Source organism: Aulonocara stuartgranti (genome assembly GCF_965226115.1).
Source record: "Aulonocara stuartgranti genome assembly, chromosome: 23".
NCBI classification, from domain to species: domain Eukaryota; kingdom Metazoa; phylum Chordata; class Actinopteri; order Cichliformes; family Cichlidae; genus Aulonocara; species Aulonocara stuartgranti.
In genome coordinates this window covers 15354517-15376440 of record NC_138958.1, presented here as the reverse complement: position 1 = coordinate 15376440, position 21924 = coordinate 15354517, and the positions used below count along the sequence as shown (strand labels likewise).

Sequence of the window (21924 nt, the reverse complement as noted above, 5' to 3'; positions counted from 1 at the left end):
GTTCCAAAGCCTCACTTGGCATCTCCCTTTCTCACCTACAGTGACTCCAAGACCCACAGTTTGAGAAGTGAACTTGTTATTTAACTGACATTTTGGTCTGTTTTCTGGTTTTTGACGTGCAAACCTTAGGCTAATTAGAGATTTATTGCGCCGTTATATCGATACACCTCGTTCTCATTCCCCAGGCACCATTTAGTGGTATTTTATTAAATTTGTGACTCATTTAGGTACAAAGTGTCCTGTCCTGTGGCACTGGGTAATGGCAGGTTGGGTTACTGAAGTGGCTTTCATTTCCAAACAGAGTTACTGTGAAGTGAGCAATTTTAAGCTTTTTTTTTTTTTTTTTTTTTTTTTTAAACACGAGTTATGAGAGTAACCACAAAAGTAAAAAGCTAGTGAGAACAAAAAGTAACAGAAAACCAAACTGTAAGAGTTCCCAAGGTGATGCACTTCCACCTGCATGTGCGCCCAACCTGCAGTGTCTCCATGCCTCCATGCTTTGAGAAGCACTGCAATAGAATACTGAAGCCTGTTATTTAGCTGGCTTACAGCCCACTTGCTGGTCTTTGATTTGCATGTTTCAGGCTAATTACAGCTCTAGATTTTTATGCATCGATTCAGCTCATTCTCATCCCCAGGCTTTTAGTTCTGTTTTACTAAATAAGCTCACATGGCTCATTTAGGAACAAGGTTAGCTTCCGGACCCTTACGCACTGGGTGATGACATTAGTGATATGTGGGTGTAACGGAAAACTCCTACAAGCAAGGTTACTATTGTGAGAGGGCATATTTCAACTTGAAAAACAGTATTTTCCTAACCCTAATCAACAGGAAAAGGACCTTGAAAAATAAAGCAAATCAGCAAGTGGAGAAAATAAACAAAGTGCAAGCAGGACACGCACCAGGGTATTCATCCTGATAACAGGGTTTGGGTTAGAACTGACGCATTGCCTGTCAACAGTGTGGCAGTGTCATGAAAAAGCACTCCCCCCTTCCTGATTTCTTTTTTTAATATTCATCACACTTACAGATAATCAACAAATAACAACAATAGACAAAGATAACCGGAATAAAAACAAAATGCATTTTTTACATGATGATTCAATTCAGAGTTAACTCATTAATTAACCATATTGTTTGGAAAGCTGAGCTCAATTTCAATAGAGACACAAGTGTAATTATTTCAAATACTGTTGAATCAAGAAATCACTTAATCTGAACCTGTCTGATAATATGAAGTAAGCTAAAAGATCTATAAACGCAACACATCATACCACGATCTAAAGAACAAATGAGAAACAATGTTATTTATATCTATTAGTCTGGAAAGACTAATAGCCAGATTGCAAGCCGTTCAAGGTTCAAGGTTCTTTATTTGTTATCCACAAATGACAAAAACTGGGATCAGTGGTGAAGACTAAGGAGCTGGTGGTGGACTTCAGAAGGGGTCAGCACAGAGACTACAAGCCCATTATCATCAATGGAGCTCCAGTGGAGAGGGTGCAATCCTTCAAGTATCTTGGTGTCCACATCTCCTCAGACCTGACATGGGCTGCCCACATTCAGGTCCAGACCAAAAAGGCTAGGCAGCGCCTGTATCACCTACGACAACTGAGGAAGTTCAGGGTCTCTCCAAAGATCCTCAGGATTTTCTATACAGGCGCTGTGGAGAGCATCCTCACACAGAACATGACATCGTGGTTTGGGAACAGCTGTGTGAAGGACCAAAAGGCTCTCCAGAGAGTGATCCGTACAGCAGAACGCTGCTGCAGGATTGCTCTCCCCCCACTTCAGGACACCTACACCAGGAGATGCTGGACTAGAGCAGCGCAGATACTGAAGGACCCGTCCCATCCTGGCAACAAACTGTTCCAACTTCTGCAATCTGGTAGAAGGTTCCGCATCTTCCGGGCAAGGACAGAGAGACTCAAGAGGAGCTTCTATCCCCAAGCCATCCGTGCCCTAAACACACACACCCGCCCGCTCACATCATCTATAATTGACTGAGACAGGACTCTCTTCCAGACACTCTAAACCCAGGCACAATGTACATTTCAACTCCTTTAATTTTAAACATGTTTATATTGTCTATCCTGTAAAATAGTCAGATGTCTATTCATATTAATGTACAGAATTCGCCTGCTTGCAGTATTCACTGTGTGTTATACTTGTATAACTATGCATGTGACAAATAAAGAACCTTGAACCATCCCAGGAGTGGCCAGCCTACCAAAATTACTCCAGGAGCAAGAAAGAACCCAGAACTACGGACATGCAGCACTCACTTGTCTCTGTTAAGGTCAGTGTTCAGAATATTTAAAAAAAGAGTGGGCAAAAATGGAATCTACTGGTGAGGTCCAAGGTGAAAACCACTGTTGACCAAAAACAACACGGAAAAAAACATTTTGATGAATAGATTCTGTGGACTGATGAGACAAAAGTTGATATTTCTGGAAGGTTTGCGTCCTGTTATATCTGGCATGAAACTAACACTAACACAGAAACAGCTCATGTCCTGAAGCTCAAGCTGGGCAACTCAAGAGTTGGGAGTTCGCCTTGTAATCGGAAGGTTGCCGGTTCGAGCCCCGGCTTGGACAGTCTCAATCGTTGTGTCCTTGGGCAAGACACTTCACCCGTTGCCTACTGGTGGTGGTCAGAGGGCCCGGTGGCGCCAGTGTTCGGCAGCCTCGCCTCTGTCAGTGCTCCCCAGGGCAGCTGTGGCTACAATGTAGCTTGCCATCACCAGTGTGTGAATGTGGGTGCAATGTGCTTTGGGGTCCTTAGGGACTAGGAAAGCGCTATACAAATACAGGCCATTTACCAAGTACAAATGATTCTGAAATACTCCAGCAAATTAAATGAATAAATTTTTTTTTAAATATGTAAAAGTCAAAGTCTGGACTTAAATCACATTGAGATGCTCAAAACCCCTCCAAAGTGGCTAAATTGAAAAAAATATATATATCAGCGAAGAAGCTATCACAGCTATCACAAACACGATAGAGTGCAAAGGGTGGCGCTACCAGTTATTACGTCTAGGGGGTAATTACTTCTTCGCAAAGGACCAGGTTTGGATATTTTTTGGCTTTTAATAAATCATATTTTCATTTCAAATCTTCATTTTGTCTTTACTCGGACTGTGTATGTCTAACATTACAAATTCTTTGATGATCTGAAGGATTCAGCACACATATGATAATATGTCAGTAAGCCATTAAGAGTGTTTGGTCAGGCAGATCTCTGTGCAATGTTACAAGCCAAAGGGGAGCAACTACAGCTTTGGATGGACTATGTAATTTCAATACTCTGCTGCAATATATCACTATTTATAATACTTAATTGCTTCAATAAAGAACAAATGCTTCATTAACTCCTATCTATTGCATACAAAGGTGTTATTCATTGTTTTGCCCAACTAAAGGCAGGCTACTAACCATGTCCTGTATGATTAGTTATCAGCTGCAGTTACAAAAGTGTTGCTCCGTGGGACACAGAGCACCTCTGTTATCTGTCCCTTACACTGAGACAACCCCGGCAGGCTCCACAGTCTACTCCTGGGCCAGGATCTGTGGCAGCCTCTACAATAAGCTCTGAGGCTTAGGCTCATTTGAGAGGCACAGTAACAATGCAGACAGGCTATCAGTATTGTGCCACACTCACAACAGCTATTTTTGCATTGTTCACAGCAGAGGCAACTGGGACAGGAGTTGTGAGCTTTTACAAGTTTAACTGCGCCCTCATGAGCACTAATCTCAGACAGCCTGATGTTATCAGGGAACCAGACTGCCCAGTCAGGCGTGCAGAGGAAAGAGACAGAGGCCTCCCAAAGAGAGACAAACACACAGCGTCTCTTCTGAGTGTTGGAGGAGGCAAACTGTATGACTAATGCTATAACATTTCAATGTGTGCATGAGCATCATCGATTACAAGCTTTGATGGTGACAGACTTTGAAGGCGTCGGCGGTGCTGTCCAAAAAGCTTTGAACACCTAACTGTGTGAAGTCAGCAGACATGAAAAGAATCACAGAAGGTGTCGGTGTTTGCGCTGCAGATTAAAAAGGAGATCGGGGTTCCGAGCCGCTGAGTCACAGGCTGCAAGTTTCTCTCTGAGCTTCTCACTTTACTTTACATCCATTTCCTGAACTACTGGCATGCAGATTTTTTTTCTTTTTTTTTTTTTTTAAAACCAAGGGTGAGGTCAGATTTAGGACAACAGATTTTCACTCCAGTTTCCGTCTGCCTGTCCTTTCTTCCCACCTGGGCCCCATGTGCGGAAAAACAGGTTTCTTTTGAGAGCGTGTGCATGTTCGGTCACACAGCCTGCAGACAGGCGCAGCCGTTTAAAAGTTCAAAGCTTTGACTAATGTGCTTCTGATTCCCTGAGAAATAAGTTCATCTTGGTCTTTTTCATACACACCCTGTGGAGAGGTACAGTGAATGACATCTATAGATTAGAATGCTCTTTGAAGTTCTGGCAACTTGTCTTTTATGTACTTGGAATTTAGTGAAAGACAAGCAGCTAAAAAGCCCCAAACCAGGTGCTGCTCTCTTCTACTACACTTTATCATGCTGTATTCAGTTTCCTCCTCCCTCTGCTTTGATTATTTTCCAAAGAAATTAGATTTGGCTTTGGGAGATATTGCCTTTATTTGACAAATACAGAAGAGCAACAGACGGACAAAAGAGGAACTACCCCACCATGTCTGAAGCGAAATCTGGACGGCCAGATGCAAGACAACATGCCAGCCAGCAGCTGTTGCTATTAATATGGAAATTAATGTGGGTGGGGGTTATCATGCAAACCTGTTGCAAAACTCACTTTGAACATGTGTAATAAAAAGAGCTTTGAAACAACACTTTTTTAAAAACTTGTTGATTTTTTCATCCACCCACTTTGACTGCAATCCATCAACAGTTGTTTGATGGCTAACTTAAAAAAGTTTTCCATCTAAATCAGGGATGTCAAACTCATTTTACATTGCGAGCCACCTACAGCCCACTTTGATCTTAAGCAGGCCGGAGAAGTGAAACTCCCCTTTCTGAAGCCACATATTTGACTGTTTTCTACATCTTAAAGAAAAAGTTGCTGCGACAAAGAAAAGAAATCTGTCAGAAAGTTGAAATCTCTTTAGTACTGAATAGCAGAAATTAGGCTCTCTTGTCAGATGTCATTTTTTGGAGGAAAAAAAGGAGGCCAACAACACTGTACACAATGATAAACTGATGCGTAATGAGCAAGCAAATAAGGCAGAAAATAGAGATTTTTGATGGGAAACTGGTCTCAAAGTACACTGAGCGAAAGCTGTGAGGGAAGACAGCCAAAGTAAGTGGGAATTCATTACAATGTTTTTCAAACGTAAGGTGTAAAGTAGTCGTCTCCTTTTGCTGCTGGTTCAGTGAATTTTGGTTGGAGAGTGACAAAATCTGTAGTTTTGGAATCTGGGAGATGTTGGCTTCCCGCACCTGTTCGTTAATTGTTTGCCGATTTAGCTTTTTGGTGGTTGTTGAAATGGTTTTATGAGCTTTTAACTGAGATTCTGATGTTTCTGTTGTCTATATTCAAACAACAGATCTGGCGGTACATCACATTAAGCTAGATGTTCTCCCGCTTGCCCCCGATTGTTTAAAGCGATGTTCAAACAATCAAAATGCATTGTGGGAAATGTAGTTTATAGCCAACATATGCTTTAAGCAGCATACAGTAAATGTATTTGAAGACAATAATGCACAAGCTTTCGCGGGGGTTACGCTTGCAATATGTGAACTAAACGATCATTTGAGTCTTGTTACTAGCATCTGAAATGATGAACTTTCCTGAAATAGCACACATGAGTTTCCACTTCAAAATTAGTGACAAACTCCGAGTCATCACAAAGACATGTTATAGAGTGTGCACTCACATTTTTTACCACCTATTTGTTCATTTTAAAGTTAGAAGGCAACTATCTACTGATCCCAAGTAGTGCAAAGAAATGTATTCAGTATCTTTGTTTGACAGTAGTGAAAAGTTTAACATTTTAATATAATCGCCCAATCCTCCCTGACACCACGTTACTAGCGCCCTACTCCAGACAAGCCAGACATCCAGATTGAAGGGGACGGGGCGTCTGCAGGGATATTTCTGTGTTTATCCAGACTTTATTATCGTCACTTAGATTTTGGAAATGGTTAATAAGTCTGCTGTCAACCCTAAATCCTCCAGACAAGAATCTGTCTTGGCTCCAGGAAAGAGCCCTCAAGGCATGGCTGAGTGTAAGAGTTAATGAACCCTTAGTTAGTTCTGTCTGCTCACAGACAGTCATCGTCTTTGACTTATCTTGCTGCAAACAGCCACTCAGAGACAATTGAGCCACACAAAGGACGTCCATAATCAGAAAGCTAAAGACCCGTTTTACTTGTAAAAATGTTCTAACTGTGATCCAACTGTGATGGGCCCTACACAAAGTGGCTGAGTGTGTATGCATCTGTAAATGTGAGTATTCAGGATGTTATTTCCTGGTGAGTGTGAGACATGAAAGCAGTGGGATTTTTATGCCACTGATATCACTGCACACATGCACCAAGCTGTCTCCACCCGATCATGGGAGAAAAACTCCCACCACCACCAACAAAACAAAAAAAACCCCACTCTCAGCAATAGACTGCATTTGCTGAAATCCCCAAAGGAAAGAAAAGTGAGCAGGATGGAGGAAAAAAAAATAACAGCCTACTCTCTCCCACCAATACTTCCTGGAGCCTGGGGCAGTCCTGGATCTGCATGGGTCTCCCCGACAACTGAGCTTTGTCTAGACAGAAACCAATGCACCGCTCACCAGATAGGAATTCAGTAAACCCACAACCCCTCAGTCTCGCACCACCTTTAGCTCTCACATGGCACCAAACGTACAAGTCACAGCTCTCATTGTTTAAATAATCCAGCATTTACACTTCTAACCAACTGCACCACCCTGTTATTCATGAACAGCAATGGATGCATTTAGCTCCAAAGGGTTCTTTCTCTGCAAGAAGACCAACCCGTTTTACTCCCTACTTTGTGGGAAAATAAACAGGGAGAAGGAAATTCCTCTCAGTCCACATTAAACTGCAGCATCACATCACAAGACGCTTCACATTTAGCTTCAAAAACAGCAATACTGAACACAGACAGGGGTGTGAATGAACAGTTGAATAACATGTCAAACCAAGTAATCTACAACTTTTTTTTTTTTACATGCTCTGTTGCTCAAGGATAAACGTCAGCAGGTCGTCCTCCCTTGTATCACCATTACACATTCAGCTGACACTTCCATGCCATTCCTCCAAGGTTACCAACACACAGTGCTCTCACCTTTTCCCCACTTCCCCACACTCAGCATGCCTAACCATCACACATACACTTATTAGCTTACATGCATGCAAAGGTTGTTCTTTCTTTACTGGTTCTGCCAGAGAGGAAGGCTAACTCACTATACCTTTACTACTGGGTGGCAGGTTTAAACATTTTATATACATTCTATTATAAAATAAAATTTTGAGAACATTTAATAGCAGGCAGTACTTCACACTTCACTCAACCATTAAAAAAAAAGTGCAAAATAAGAAACCACATTTTGTGGCAACTCATTAGCATACATTTTATCAATGCTCAGTGCACATTTTCTGCAAAGAAAGCATGCGATTAAAAGGGTAAGAACGTGTAGGAAATTATGAGCATCCTGAGTCTAATTCTGAGTCTAATGATGGTAAAAATCTAATCTAGTATATTTTTTATTTATATTGTGGAGGGTGCAAAAGACTCCTGCAAAGACAATGCAGTCCATTACTTTTATAGATGATTTTTGTGTCCATCTTTTCAGATATTACTCTCCTTTCTACTCTTTTCCACTGCAATGCAAAGCAGGTCAGTGGAAAGTTGCTCCAATTACCCAGGATTAAAAAGGGAAGTTTATCTGAAGCTACTACTCATTTTTTTTTAAATGTTATTTCTTTAATGATTTGTTGCTTTTAAATTTTAGTCACTTTCACTTTAAAAAAAGAAAAGAAAAGATGATTATTCTGTAACTGACATCAGCAAACACATTCATTCATTTGATCAGCTGCTGTGCTCGCAATTGCTACCAAGGTCAAAATGACCCCTTCCTCCTGAGGTTTGTCAGGACATTTCAATGAGACCCAGTTTATCTTCATGTAAGAACTCCATCCTGCAATTTAAAAAAGCAGGGATGATAACTGATCTACAACTAAAATAAGTTAAGCACTCTAAATGTGCTTGATTTCAGCACATAGACTTTGCAGACTCAAAGTTTTGGTGTTATCAGTGGTGTAGCACTAAAGTCTGAGCCCTATACATGTGCAGGCGCAGTGCCACCCCGCTTCTTTTGATGACTCCACTATCACACCTCCTACATAAAACTAAATCAAGCTAAATCTATGTGTCTGAAGTACTTATCCAGATTGTCAGTAAATGTTAAACTACATTTAAATATATTCTTTCAACATACTTCAAATACTGTGTGAATTTTTTAAGCAAGAACTGTACATGAACATAGCCACTGTAGCATCATCTATTGGTTACTTTGTTCTAGACTTCACATCATGAGGCGTTTTCAAAGTGGGCATCATGAACCGGATCAGGTGGATCTCAATGGGAAACCGTCAGTAACTCTATGCTCTTAAGGTAGCAATTTCTCAGCCGATTCAAAGAATGCAATTGCACAAGATGCAACACAGAATGTTTCATAAGCATCTGAGAAACAGCACTTCCCTTCCCGAAATATATGTCGTGTCTGTGACGGAATCAGACTCAAGCAAGACAGATCTGAGTCAGAAACATAGAATCTGTAGTCCATCCTACATCAAAAGTGGCCAATGGAACAAAACCTGATGCACTCACAGGTCACATTTGAGTGATGGGAGCAATGTAAACACAAATCGATTAAATGTTTTAATTTAACTATGCAAGTGTGGATTGTTTAATGAGCCATTTAAAAAATATATATAGTTTTTATTAACAAATTTATGCGATAATTAGACAGTTAGACTGCACATATTTATTGCATTACATTGTTTGACTACATGGTATGACTTACAGAGCAAGCTGAGCTTCGAAAGCTGGACCTGAAGACCTGCTAAGTTTAACACATATTTACACATACAGTAACTGTATCTCCATACCAATATCAAACACAAACAAGTTTAGCAGCTTACATCTTTTATGGGTGTTTTTGAAATCTAAAACAAACACTTGAAGTTTGAAAAACTCTTCTCTTTATTATGCTAAGCTGATGTTCTGGTTTTTCATAAACTGGAAAAAAATTTGTTGTCAATAATCAGTGACTCTAACATGCATTGGGTGCATGCTAGATTTTGAGGCAACCAAAAAATTTATTCTGGTATGGCATACCACGTTGCATGGCAGATTACAACCTGCAAATATAATACTGTCTGCACAAATAAAATGAGAGTCTGGTTTTTAGTCAAATGAGAGCTTCCTGTGGTTTTTGTAGAGAAGTTGATATAATCGCATGATGTAATCAAACATGCCCACTAGTGAGAGAAGGTGGTGTTAAGTGATAGTGGCTGACAGGAAGACTACTTCTGCTGCCACCTGACTGCTTATCATGACGAACAAAGGACAGAGAGGCATAAAAAGAGGCTAGGGATGGGAAAGAAAAACACAGCCTTCTGACCTCACACTAACAACTCTCCCACCTCCCTCTTCTTCTCCCTCCGGTGAACTCTAGAGCACCCCAGAGCTGAGTGAGCACACAATGAACAGCCGTGGGAGAGGCAGAAGACAAGGCTGCAGACGTAAGAGCAGATAGGGTGGACACCGTGCAAAAGTGTCCTAATAGGGACACTACACAAGTGCTTGCAGCTTATGTCTCGTGACACCTGATTGTAAACCTGCAGTCCTAACCCATTACTAATCTGCCCTTTGGACTAACACGTTATTACCAGAGAGTTTGTATACACTGAGTTGAGAGCAATGAAACAGGTATTATTAACTGAGAAAGAATTCGAAACATCCACCTCGCCCATCTCTGCACAAGGAGGCAAAGTACATTTGGGAAAGTTTCAGGATGACAAAAACCTATACAGCACATCACTGAGGATTTAGTTTTCACGGAAATTCAAGTTTAACTGGTCTGAATGCAACTGCAATCTCAGTGGACATTTTGACTGAACCCAAATAATAATAATAAGAAGAAGAACAAAATTACTATTTGAAAGTACATTAGTTTATTTAGTTAAGCATTTGTCTTTAACTTGTCCATTTATAATGTGTCACCTTAAACAGTCACACTTTCAATCATAAATATTTTAAATGTATTTTACAGGAGCAATTATAAAGCGCAGTTAAGCAAATACACTTGTTCAACAGATTTCCTGAAAAAGAAATTAAAAATAATAATCATATTTTATACCTTTTTAAGTTTGTATGCGAGTTACTCTTTCAGCTCTGTTTTTGTTTTCTATCAACTTACAAAAGTTGTTTTGTTATAGACACCAGATGTTTGCCAGCTACATTAATAACATAGTTACAGCTAAAATGAAAATAAAAGCATGTCTTTACTAGTTAGGGCACATATCTTTGACTGGGCAAAGGACAGAGAGACCTTCAGAGTCTACAAGGCAAATCAGTTCTCACTTTCACATTAACTGGCTCTACCATTAACCTCCTAAGACCCGAACTCTTCCACGACATGCATTTTTAATTTCTCTTTGATATTTGGGCATATTGGGGCCCGATGAATGTAAAAACAAAGAATTACCTGATTTTTTTTTACCTTAATTTTGTTTTGTTTTTTTAAAAATAAGAGCCACATGAGGATATTCGTTTAAAATTTCGATAGAACAGCAGCAGTATAATGTCCTCATAAGTGGATATCAGGCCGTTGTAGAGCAACATTGAGTATTTTGGTCGAAATACCCCAAAATGTGATGTCCACATATGTGGACGGCAGGTCCTAGGAGGTTAAACATGGCGTCATTGTGCAGTAATCTCATAATAACCATTAATATTGTCATTCCAGTTCTGTAAGATATAAGAAGAATTCTGCAACCCCTCCTGCCTTCATCTCCAAGACAGAAACAATGAAGTCTGTAGTACGTCTTTCCAAAGAGAAAGCATTGAAGGGAGGGATTATAAGACTTCAGATTTCCATGCACTGCAGCTTTAACAAGGTTTTACAATGTAGTGTAGGTTTTGTGTTGTAGTCATGCATCATGGCTCATGTCAGAAGCATGCTGAGCAATAGCTCAGTCAGTGATACTGCTCATTTCCAGTCATGACAGTTAAAACACCAAATAAACAGGATTTACTGCCGCCACCAACCAGTCAAGCTGCAGTTCACATTTTCCCCTCTAGTTCCTAAACAATGCACAACGGACAGAAAATCATTTTTGCAGAATATTATAAAGTGAGGTTGACCTTTTGCATTTAAAAATTAATTACTTTATCACTTCATTCTTTCTTTTTTCACTCTTCATACATTTAGTAAGGTTAAAGCAACTTTTGAACACCAAATTTGAATAATTTCATTACTGACTTGCATTTCACTCTCAGCATCTTCAGCAACTTCAAAACTTCAATGTCAGTTTGTCTGCCACATGTTCTGACCTGCTGTGTCACTGTTGAGAAGTGAATCACAGCTGCTTCGATTTTAACAATGAAAGCTAAACAGAGCGCTTTTCAATATATAATCTCTTGGCAATTAAGCATTTACATCAGTAAGAGCATTTATGCTGTCATTAAGTTACAAAGACCTAGACAGGTCTGCGATTTCAAAAGTGCAGAAATCTGTAGTTTCATGCAATAGCGACCTGCTTATTATCCAAAATAAGCAATTTAACTTCCCAAAAGATTACCTCAGTCTGCCTACATGACCTACATGATATGACAGTCAAACCCGGTCCAGTGCAGAGAGTTCAGATGGTGGCTGAGCCTTTTTCAGTCATGCATTTTGGAGTATTATAATGCTGCATTCATTCAAAGCACCGACCAGGATCTCACAGGGAAAGTATGTGCGCACCAGTTGGAGCGGTTTGTTTTGAGAACAGTGCAACTGCATTGGAACGTGGCTGCAGTGCTGAGCTGCATACCACCCTGTTTCATCTCTAATGAATGTCAATCAAAGGCACATTTTTACAGCAGCGCAGACCACCAAGTGTATACTTGTAAGGCAATGCAATTAAAAGCAACTTATTTCTGGACTGGAAAATATTTCGCTGTGCCACTGTCTGGTAGAGGAAAATGTTTTAGGAAAAAAAAAAAAAAATCAAAGCAGGAAAGAGCAGCTTGTACAAAAGAATCCCAGGCATGCAACCAGTGGCTAGGCAGAGTTTCTGGGCAGGATGACATCCCGACGGCTGCTTGGCCTCCCTCTCTTAACTGCCAAACCCTTATGTTTGTTAACTGGACGCCAACACTCCCTGAACGGCTTCCGCAGCAAAGATCAGGGTGGCTGGAATTCTCGTCTGGCAGACATGTGGCACAGGAGCGTCTCAAAGTGGACACCACAGCACACGAACAGATAAAGCAGCCTGTGTGCACTGTTTATTGTCAGGGCCCTGAAACCATGATTAGAGCGTTGGGTTGTTTTTTTTAAACGGGGCACATTTGTTGCTATGCAGAAGCACTTTCTAATACCTTCTATACAGTAGCATGTACAATGACAGATACATATGAAAACAAGCAGCTGCTGCTTTGTCTCTACAAGGGAAAGTCACCCATGCTTTGTATGAACTATAGCTGGAGTGGACAGGTACTATAGTTGCATGCTCAAAAAACAAAACAAAACAAAACAGGAATGCAGGTTTGCAGGATAAAAATATGCCTTTAGTTGCATTTATGTGTACCAAGGACAGAAATGGAGCTAAACAATGCATGGAGCCTGTGCAGACAGCTGCATGCATTGATTAATGAAGATCATTACTACATCATCAGATATGCAGTACAGGGACAACTGAACGCTTCCTGTGTGGACACAGCTTAACTGCCTATTGCCGTGTTAGTACCTCCATGAGGATGTACACAGTCCACAACTGGGGTAATTACAAAAATCTTGCTAACCTACCCACATAATGCTAATGTTGAAACGGATCATGTTTACCATGTTAACCATTATTTACAATTATTTTTTCTATAAGGAAATGGCAGTGGATCATCTTTCAGTTCATCTTTAGAAAACAACTCTGTTGTTGCAGACTGGAGAATGTATTCAGTTCTTGAACCATGCATGCGTGCGCAAAACTTCATGGCAGTTGCATGAAAATTCTATTGATGGAAACTGGATATGCAGTGACCTAGTTGTTGACTAAGCTGATATTTCATCGGGAGCAACAAGAGGGCGACATTGTAATTACACATCTGAAACTGTAGCAATAATTCATTTGTGGCTTTATGTCTACATAATGATGGGTAGACTGGACGTTCTGTTTTATTCTCACAAAGCATGCCATGGAGAAGGTTCCTGTGCTAACAATAAACTACATAGTAGATTTATAGTATTAGTCTAATGCATATGGTTCCCACTGAAAAGGGTTTTACAGGTAAACAAGGAGCAAGTAGAATCAGTGGCTGAAGTAGCCCCAGCTGCACACTTCTGAGACTTTATGTTCTTTGACTTGCAAACTTGATGAATCTGTTTGTCCTACTTCAAAGCCAACATGTGTCTACATTATAGTTCTGCAGATAGAAGAGCTAATCTCAAGTGGCATCTGCAAGCCTTCGGGGCAATCAAAGGCCACCCAGTGAACGCCAGTCCATGTTAGAGGTACATAAATAATACTAGAACTTAAATCTCTGTTTCACTGCAGTTTCTGGGAACACGGGACCAGTGCAAAAGAAAGTCCAGATGAAAAAGAAATGCTATCGAACGCATTCACTTCCCATACACTTCAAATACGTTTTCCAAGAAACAACTTGAAGCATGGAATGTGCGACATGAGAGGAAAAAAAACTTCGCAAAGCAAAGTACAAAATAAGTGCTACCCGGCATGAGAACTGGTGAGCAAACTACTTCCTGCAGAGGGGCCGGCCACTCCTGCCTCAGCCCATTGCTAACCGGCATGAGTAGGAGTGTGCGTGCATGTTTGCGTGTACAGTAAGTGATTGTGGGGTGAGAGGGAAATTCGAAGGGAGGGGTGGGGTTGTTGTTCAGGAAGTAGACAGTGCAACAGAGGAGAAGGAAGGAAGGAAGATGCCCATATATGAGCAGGCGCTTACGAAACAGGATGGAGGACATGACTGAAGAGGCCTGGGATCTCCCGTGGGTGCAGAAATAATTAAGTAAATGTGAAAAAACCTCCTACACATATAAAAACACACACACTGTCAATCAAAAAATGCCAAGCCCCAATTTTCATGCATCCTGACGCTTGCACAGTAAACTGCTGTGTTCAGTTAAGATCTCACATTAAACCTGCTCAGTAAGAAAAAAAAAGGTGTTAGAAATTGAAGCAGTTATTGAGGAACCAAGATAGTCCCACCAAATGCAAGACATTGCCCCACAAGGTTTCTGTTAGCACAGTGGAAAGACTATAGACAGAGGCCCTGCAGCCAATTAATAACACACCTGCACACAGGCAAAAAGAGCCTTTGTTTAACACCTGCATGTAGACTGGGTCACCTTTTTTCACTTGCTGTTTGATTTAAATTCAGGTGAATGCATATTTTTCAAAGTACTTACTTTGGACCTACAACTGATTTAAAGCTTTTATTTCCTGAGGGGCTGCCCCCACAAATTGCACAGTAGTTTACATTACACACACCATAAATTTCACTATACACCCACAGGTTCCTATAAAAGGCAAAAGGTTTGTGTTGTACCCCTACACAAACATGTAAAAAATAAATAAATAAATAAAAAACCTACACGTTATTAACAAATGCAAAGTTCTTAACAGGGTCACTCTGCACAACACATGAGTATTCACACACGAGTCCCAACACAGCTGCAACAAATGAGCAGATGTGCATGCTTATGGAGGTCCCAGTGTGGGACATTTCAGATTCTCAGTGTTTCAATGGCATAAGCGAAAAAGGAAAAACAAAGCGGTTTCTACATCAGTTATTAATTTAACAGACCTTCAATATGCTGCAGCAATGAAAGGGTTATCTCACGCCTAACATAAGGACAAACCTATAGACTGTATAATACTGCCACCATGTGGGGGAAATTTGTAGAATTGAGTCATACAACTATCTGTAAGAAGGTATCCACAGAGAAACTAATCTGAAACTAGCTTTTTCTTTCATTTCCTAGATTGATATTGTGTTAGCAGCAGATCTCTTAATTAAAACAGATACAAGTAACAAAGAACAGATTGTTTCCTTATTAGTACATGTGTATTGATTGGCAAACCTGAGACTTTTATTATGTGTAATATACTTTTAACTGAGTTATTAGCCAAGACATTTTTATTATATTTAGGTGCATATTTTCCTGACCAAGAAAATAACAAACATTAGTTCAAGTAAGTATCCAATGCACCTAATCATAGGTAATTATTTAGAGAAATTAATTCATTAATGCTATCAAAACAGCTTCTATTTCTAGTTAGAGAAGATTCTTTGGATCTAAATCATGATTTTGTAGAAATGTTTTAAGTACTGATATCATTTGGAGCCAAAACGTGTACAGGCTTTTCTTCCTTTCTTCTTTCTGGCCTGAATCTAGTAATGTTTCACATTTTTCCCCTCTAATATTAAATGAAGAACCACTCAGAAAATAGGCCATTTAAGGCCCTCACAGTAAATTCATATTAAAGGGGTTATCAAGTATAAAGTTGGATGCTTGAAAACAGGGGCAGGGGTGAGTAAGATCCAATTTCATACAGTTAAGTGAAACAAATTATAAATGTTATGTTTCACTGTGTTTGAAGCATACATTACCAGTAATGTAATCAGTAGCATGTATTTGTATCTTACAAATTCCACACCTGTGATGCCTTTTTGTAAATGTAGGACCCAAGTCATAATCCTAAAGAGCAATCCCCTATGATTTAAGAATATAAGAAGATACAGTGTAGACTCTTTCTAAACACAAGAGGGCAGCACCTCACAGATGGTCCTTAAGTCTGAAGATATGAAATACTCAAACAGGCTGTGCCTAATTAATAATGAATAGGCTGGTGAAACAATGTTTGCAACCTGAGCCACCTTGCAATTACAGAAATGGCTGGTGGCGATAGTTGTTTTAAAGATGGGAGGCAGCCTATAAACAAGGACACAGACCTGTGTGCGAAATGTTCTCAGGGAGCATGTACTTGGTGTTTCTGTCTGAGTGGGCAGCATAAATATGGAAAGAAAAAGGAAAGAAAATATTATTTTTCAAAAAATTAGCCAATCGTGGATTCATGTTTACCATTTCTTCCAGATGAGGCCAAACAAAGAGCTGTGAGCTCCCACGGTGTAATTAATGAATGCTAGCCCTCTGACACTAGTTTCCACATCATTTAGGACAAAATGTGAAGCAGTGGTGGGTGGGGTATACCCAACCCACTGCTCTACTTGCATTCATTACCACATTCCAGTGAGACCAGTTAGATGGCCAGTCCTTTAGTCAGAGAACTTTGTGTCTGGGCAGTTTGTCCCAACAACAGAGAAGAGGCAGGACTTGGTGGTTTAAAGTAAGGAACAGATATCCTCAAATATTTTTAGTACTTTCCACTGTTTATTATTTTCTTTCCACAGTAGTAATTCATCTTACACATTCTTCAAGCCTGAGCAATACTCGGAAGAGTTGCTATATAAGCATTAACATATAAATAATATTCTTAACTGAAACAAATGCAACAATTAAATACAACATAAAAGGTTTTTGCACAGAGTAGTAGAGTTTTTGGGGACAAACATTCATACTGAAGGTACCATTTATTCAAACTGTTATTTAGTCATTATTTACAGTAGTTATACATGTTCAATATCAAATCAAAGCACACACACACAGTCCTGGAGTTGGTTTATGCAATTGTCAGTTGAGCTGTACATCATGTAGAACTGCTCAACGAAGCACGTGTCTATAAATAACCCACTGCAGCAATATGACAAGTCCCAAAATGTCACTGAGATCAGACACAGGGTGACACGAACAAGTAACCTGGCTACTGTCACACAGGGTCTGTGTGTTGCTCTGCGGGTCAGGGGGAGACGCGGCAGATGAGATGTTAATCCTGCCACAAGGATGGAAAAAACAACAATGAGGCTGCAATTTCTGCTCCCGCTAAAGGAGTTTACAGCAGATGTTCGGCGGAAATAATTTGGAAAATTAAAGGAATCTTTGATGAGAACGCAGAAGTAATAAAATTTCAACACGCAATGTTCTAAGATGCTAATATTGGGAGCAACAAGAAAGCCAACAAGTAAGGCGAAGTAAGAGACGAGAGCGTGAGTTGGTTTGGATAAAACAACAACCTCCAGGGCCAATCCAACAAAGAAAAAAGCCAGGACTGAGGTTTCAACATGTGGAATCCCAAAAACAGATGACGTCATGGTGGCTACATCCATCTTCTACATACCATCTATGGTTTATAGACAGATAAATGAACTGAAGTGGCACAGCAGTTATAGTCAAATATACAGAGAGTTTATTTGACTACACAATCATCTTGTTCAATCAAACCACCTAAATATTGTGCATGCGTTTCATTCTGAAATGTTACATTATAGGGCGCTCATTTCAAAATTGCTTTCCAAGTAGACAAATAGTAAAAGAATACACAATCCCAAGTGACATCTTTGTTCATTTATTTATCCGAATATTGACATAAATCCTAAGTATTTTTATAAAGGTTTAAACTGGAAAAAAAGGGAATCCTTACACTTACAGAACCTTTATGAATTGCTGCTTGATGAATACCTGCATCAATTAACTTGTAGCTGACTAGTTCCCTGCATTAAAATATCTGTTAAATGTCCATGCTTTTAACTGTCTCCATGACATCTGGAGGAAACAGCTGCTGTGTGAACAACGGTCTGATTTTGATTAACTGATTAAGAGCTACACTGGTTTTATTGTAGAAGGTCTGAATATTACAATATTAATAACAAAAGCCCTTCTCTAATCTAATAACTTTAAATAGAACAGTACACTGCCTGGTGGCCATCACACAGTTTTCAGAAATGCCGCATCTTGTTTGAAGACAGAGAGAGTCAACACTGTAATTACAGGGTGCATGTAACTAACTATCGGTTTAAAAATGGAAAGTATTTGAGAGGTAAAGTCATTGAAAGCTAATTGTGAAAGCCTTTCATCACTTGCTGATAAGCAGTTAATGCCTTGTGCACTAAGCAGCCCTCTTACGTGCGACATATTCTCCTCGTTGAGGGTATAATACCTTCATCACTGCGACACGCTCCAGTGAGGAGGCTAAGAGAGCTCTGACATACGTCAAAGCAGGAGGACATTTTTCACATATTGCTGTGGACTAACAGCTCGAGGGTGCCGTCGGCGACTGTGCTGTGTTGACTGGAACTTCTCTCTAAAGGTCTTTGTGACCAGAGCTGTGACGCACAGACGAGTTCCCCAGAGGCTGAGCGTGGAATTTGAGTCAAGGGATAGAAGGGGGGTAGGGGGGGACCTTCTCACGAGATTAAACCACGCTAAGGTCTGCACCAGTAAGTGTGGGGTAACCAGGCAACATGACCATACCCACGTCAGCACCACAAATGCACTCAGGTGGAGTCACGCTGGACTGCCAGAAGCCATGACAAGATAATTCTCCTGAAAGATGAAAATCATTTGTCATGGACACACAGAGTTACGTTGCATGCTCTCCACAAACATGCTCACAGGTTCAATAATAATAACAGCCATACCAAAATTATCTCACAGAAACGTCATCATACTACTGAAAGAAAGTAAACACGTGTAGCGCTTAGAAAAATATGTAGCATCTGTTTATGCAGTGTAAAAGACAGCTGTTTTGATCAAAACTTTGCCAGTTTTACACTCAATTTTTATATTAGATTTTGGCATGCTGCACTTTCCTTTGGGGTGGACCGAACATTTGCTCAACAAAAAAGCTTCAACTGAATGCCCCCTAAATGCAAAATTTTCAAATGCATCCCTTTATTCATTTAAAAAGTCTGACAGACTAACACTAAAACACTGCTGAATACTGCAGATGGATTTCCTGGTACTAAAAATCTTGATCAATACGTATTTAAAATGATCATCATTACCTGTCTCATTAGCTACAAAAACAAACAAAAAAAGCTATTAACTGAGAGTTAATAGATTACTAGCTCGGTTAGTAAACTGAGACTAGTTTTGCCAATTTTCTGTAGTAATTGGAGATGGGAATCCAGAAGTGGTTCCAACTGATTCAATACATGGGAATTATGTGCCTCAAACTTCCTTTTATCATTGCTGGCATGTTTGTTTTCCTGACAGTTGGATGTTGCAAAATGTCAGAAGCTTTTGCACAACTCAGTCATATGCAATTCTTTGTCTTCTACTCTGTTTCTGCAGTCTTCAAAGTCAGAAAAAAAGACTAAAGACTAGTGCAGGTCTTCATATTATCCACAAAACAGATACTGTGTGGAGTAAACGGATCAGAAATCAGAAAGGGATTAATACCAAATAAATGTAAGTACTAAAAACACTCTTAAACACTTATTAACATTTAAATAAAAGCTAAACTCTACAGTTATTTTTTAATCATAAATCAGTCTATCATCTACATTACTAAAAGTCCAGTCCAAGAGTTTGTGCAATGCATAGGCTTTAAGAATGCGACTTCACATCTTAAATTCAGATTTTAGCTGAGCACATTCACCTGAGAAATACACCGCTTGGAACGTCAGATATTATAATGAAGTGTTGCTACTCCTATAAGAACAGCAACTCCTCCCGAAACACGTCTGAGTTAAAGAGAAGTTTAAACATTTAAGGCAGACTATGTTAATCGACTGTTTACTGCAGGTCTAATAAAGCACTTCACTCACATTTACTGAACTACGTTTAAAAAGAAGAGCATCAGTTTCCCCGCTCTGATAACCTACAGTATGATAACTTCCCACAACACGCTGTAGTGTTTTCACACTGTTGTAATACTGGCGCTGTTAAATTCAAAGAAAGCCCTGCTGCAGGTAGGCTTTCCAAGAAGTGTAATATTCCATCATACTTGTAAATCTCTCAAATATTCGCTGACCTTCACAGAGATTTATCCAGCATGTTTTCTCAGAAATATCGCCATGACATCACTCATGTCTCCTCTTGAAAAAAAAAAAAGAATCCTAACCGCTGATTGAAACACCTGTTTACCAACCATGTATTTGCACAAAAAAAATTTGCCAACCATTTAAAGCTGCAAAGTGTTCTTTCCCATACTCTTACCTCGTGTTTACACTGGTTGTTGCCTCAGGTTAATGGACTGGAAGTCACAGTCTACCATCTGGCGTTTATTAAAAGCAGCAGCAGTGTGGACACAGCAGAATGAAGAAAGATTATTTATGTAATCTCTGTACTGATACTCACCTGGCCTCTCGGATCCAAAACCGGGTTTGTTCCTTTGTTTTGTTTTTGTTTTTTATGTGGTTGTTTTGTTTGTTTGGGGGTGGTGGTTTCAAAGTCGAGCCATGAAATAATCCCACACGAAGCTCTCGCAACTCGACAAAAATGTCGACTGAAAAGTTTCAGCTCGGATTAAACAAACATTCAGCCGTGTGGAGGTGAAAGCGCAGTGACGGGAGACGCGCTCAGTCATCTGCTGTTGGCTGCTGCTGGGCAGGACTACACGCCGCTTCCTAATCTTTGGACAAGGCAACAGCGCCCCCTGTCGGTGGCTTATACAGATGGTAATTCATAGGATCCTGATTGTGCTACATCTGCACCTGAGATATTCAAAATGTAGAAATCCAGGTGTCCACGTCCACGTTTCAAAATGATCCTGCACTTGCCATAAATATATTTTCAGTATGAAGTGCGGTTTTGTTTTGGTTTTTGTAATCTTGATAAATAAAAAATACAAATATTTTCATTAGTCAGAAATAGGTTTTTTTTTCCCCTTTAATTTTGTCTCCTGATTGTCAATACCCAGAGAAGTTTATATATATATACATATGTATATATATGTATACATGTATATATATGTATACATGTATATATATGTATATATATGTATACATGTATATATATATATATATATATATATATATATATATGGTAAATGGCCTGTATTTATATAGCGCTTTTACTAGTCCCTAAGGACCCCAAAGCGCTTTACATATCCAGTCATCCACCCATTCACACACACATTCACACACTGGTGATGGCAAGCTACATTGTAGCCACAGCCACCCTGGGGCGCACTGACAGAGGCGAGGCTGCCGGACACTGGCGCCACCGGGCCCTCTGACCACCACCAGTAGGCAACGGGTGAAGTGTCTTGCCCAAGGACACAAGTGGTGTCAAATTTATTTCATGGACTTCTCAGAGCTTCATCTACTGACTTGACCAATAAAGCAACTGCATAATAATCTAAAAATGAATAAACCAAATAAACATTTTTAAAATTCTTCCCATTTCTTCTAGTATAGGTTTTAGCACATTCTGAAAACATTTACATTCCATAAAGCATCTTGCAGATGAACAGTCTGAGATGATGAAGAAAATTACATGCCATTCCAACAAAAGGCTTCAGGGTTTTTTGGTTTTTTTCGCATTAAAGAAATGCTGTTATTGTAGATAAAGAGAGCTGTTAGCTGGACTCCTCGGGTTTTAACCACAATCAAGGAAATAAATGTCTAAAGTTACAGATACAGTACTAGCAGTCTTTTACCCGGACTTTGCTCCATAAATAAAAACAACCAGAACAGTGGATGTACTGAAACACAAGCAGGAAATTTTCAGTGATATAATCAAATATTTGCTGGAAAAAAACACCTAATTTTTTATTTATTTTTTGGTTTATCTCTGGCAGGCCATGGGAAATATC

At 39.7% G+C, this 21924-nt stretch overlaps 1 protein-coding gene across 2 annotated transcripts in view; it reads right to left on the bottom strand.

Moving 5' to 3' along the window:
• gng12b (guanine nucleotide binding protein (G protein), gamma 12b) overlaps positions 1-20764 on the bottom strand; it is a 28506-nt gene extending 7742 nt beyond the window's left edge. Inside the window, exon 1 of one of the 2 annotated variants that reach the window (XM_082523239.1) lies at positions 20466-20764. The gene's annotated coding sequence lies outside the window, so the exon portion shown is untranslated. Of the gene's footprint in view, positions 1-16219; positions 16293-20465 lie in introns of those variants that run through there. The other variant, XM_082523240.1, reaches the window with a different exon arrangement.
• Positions 20765-21924: the final 1160 nt, after the last annotated feature.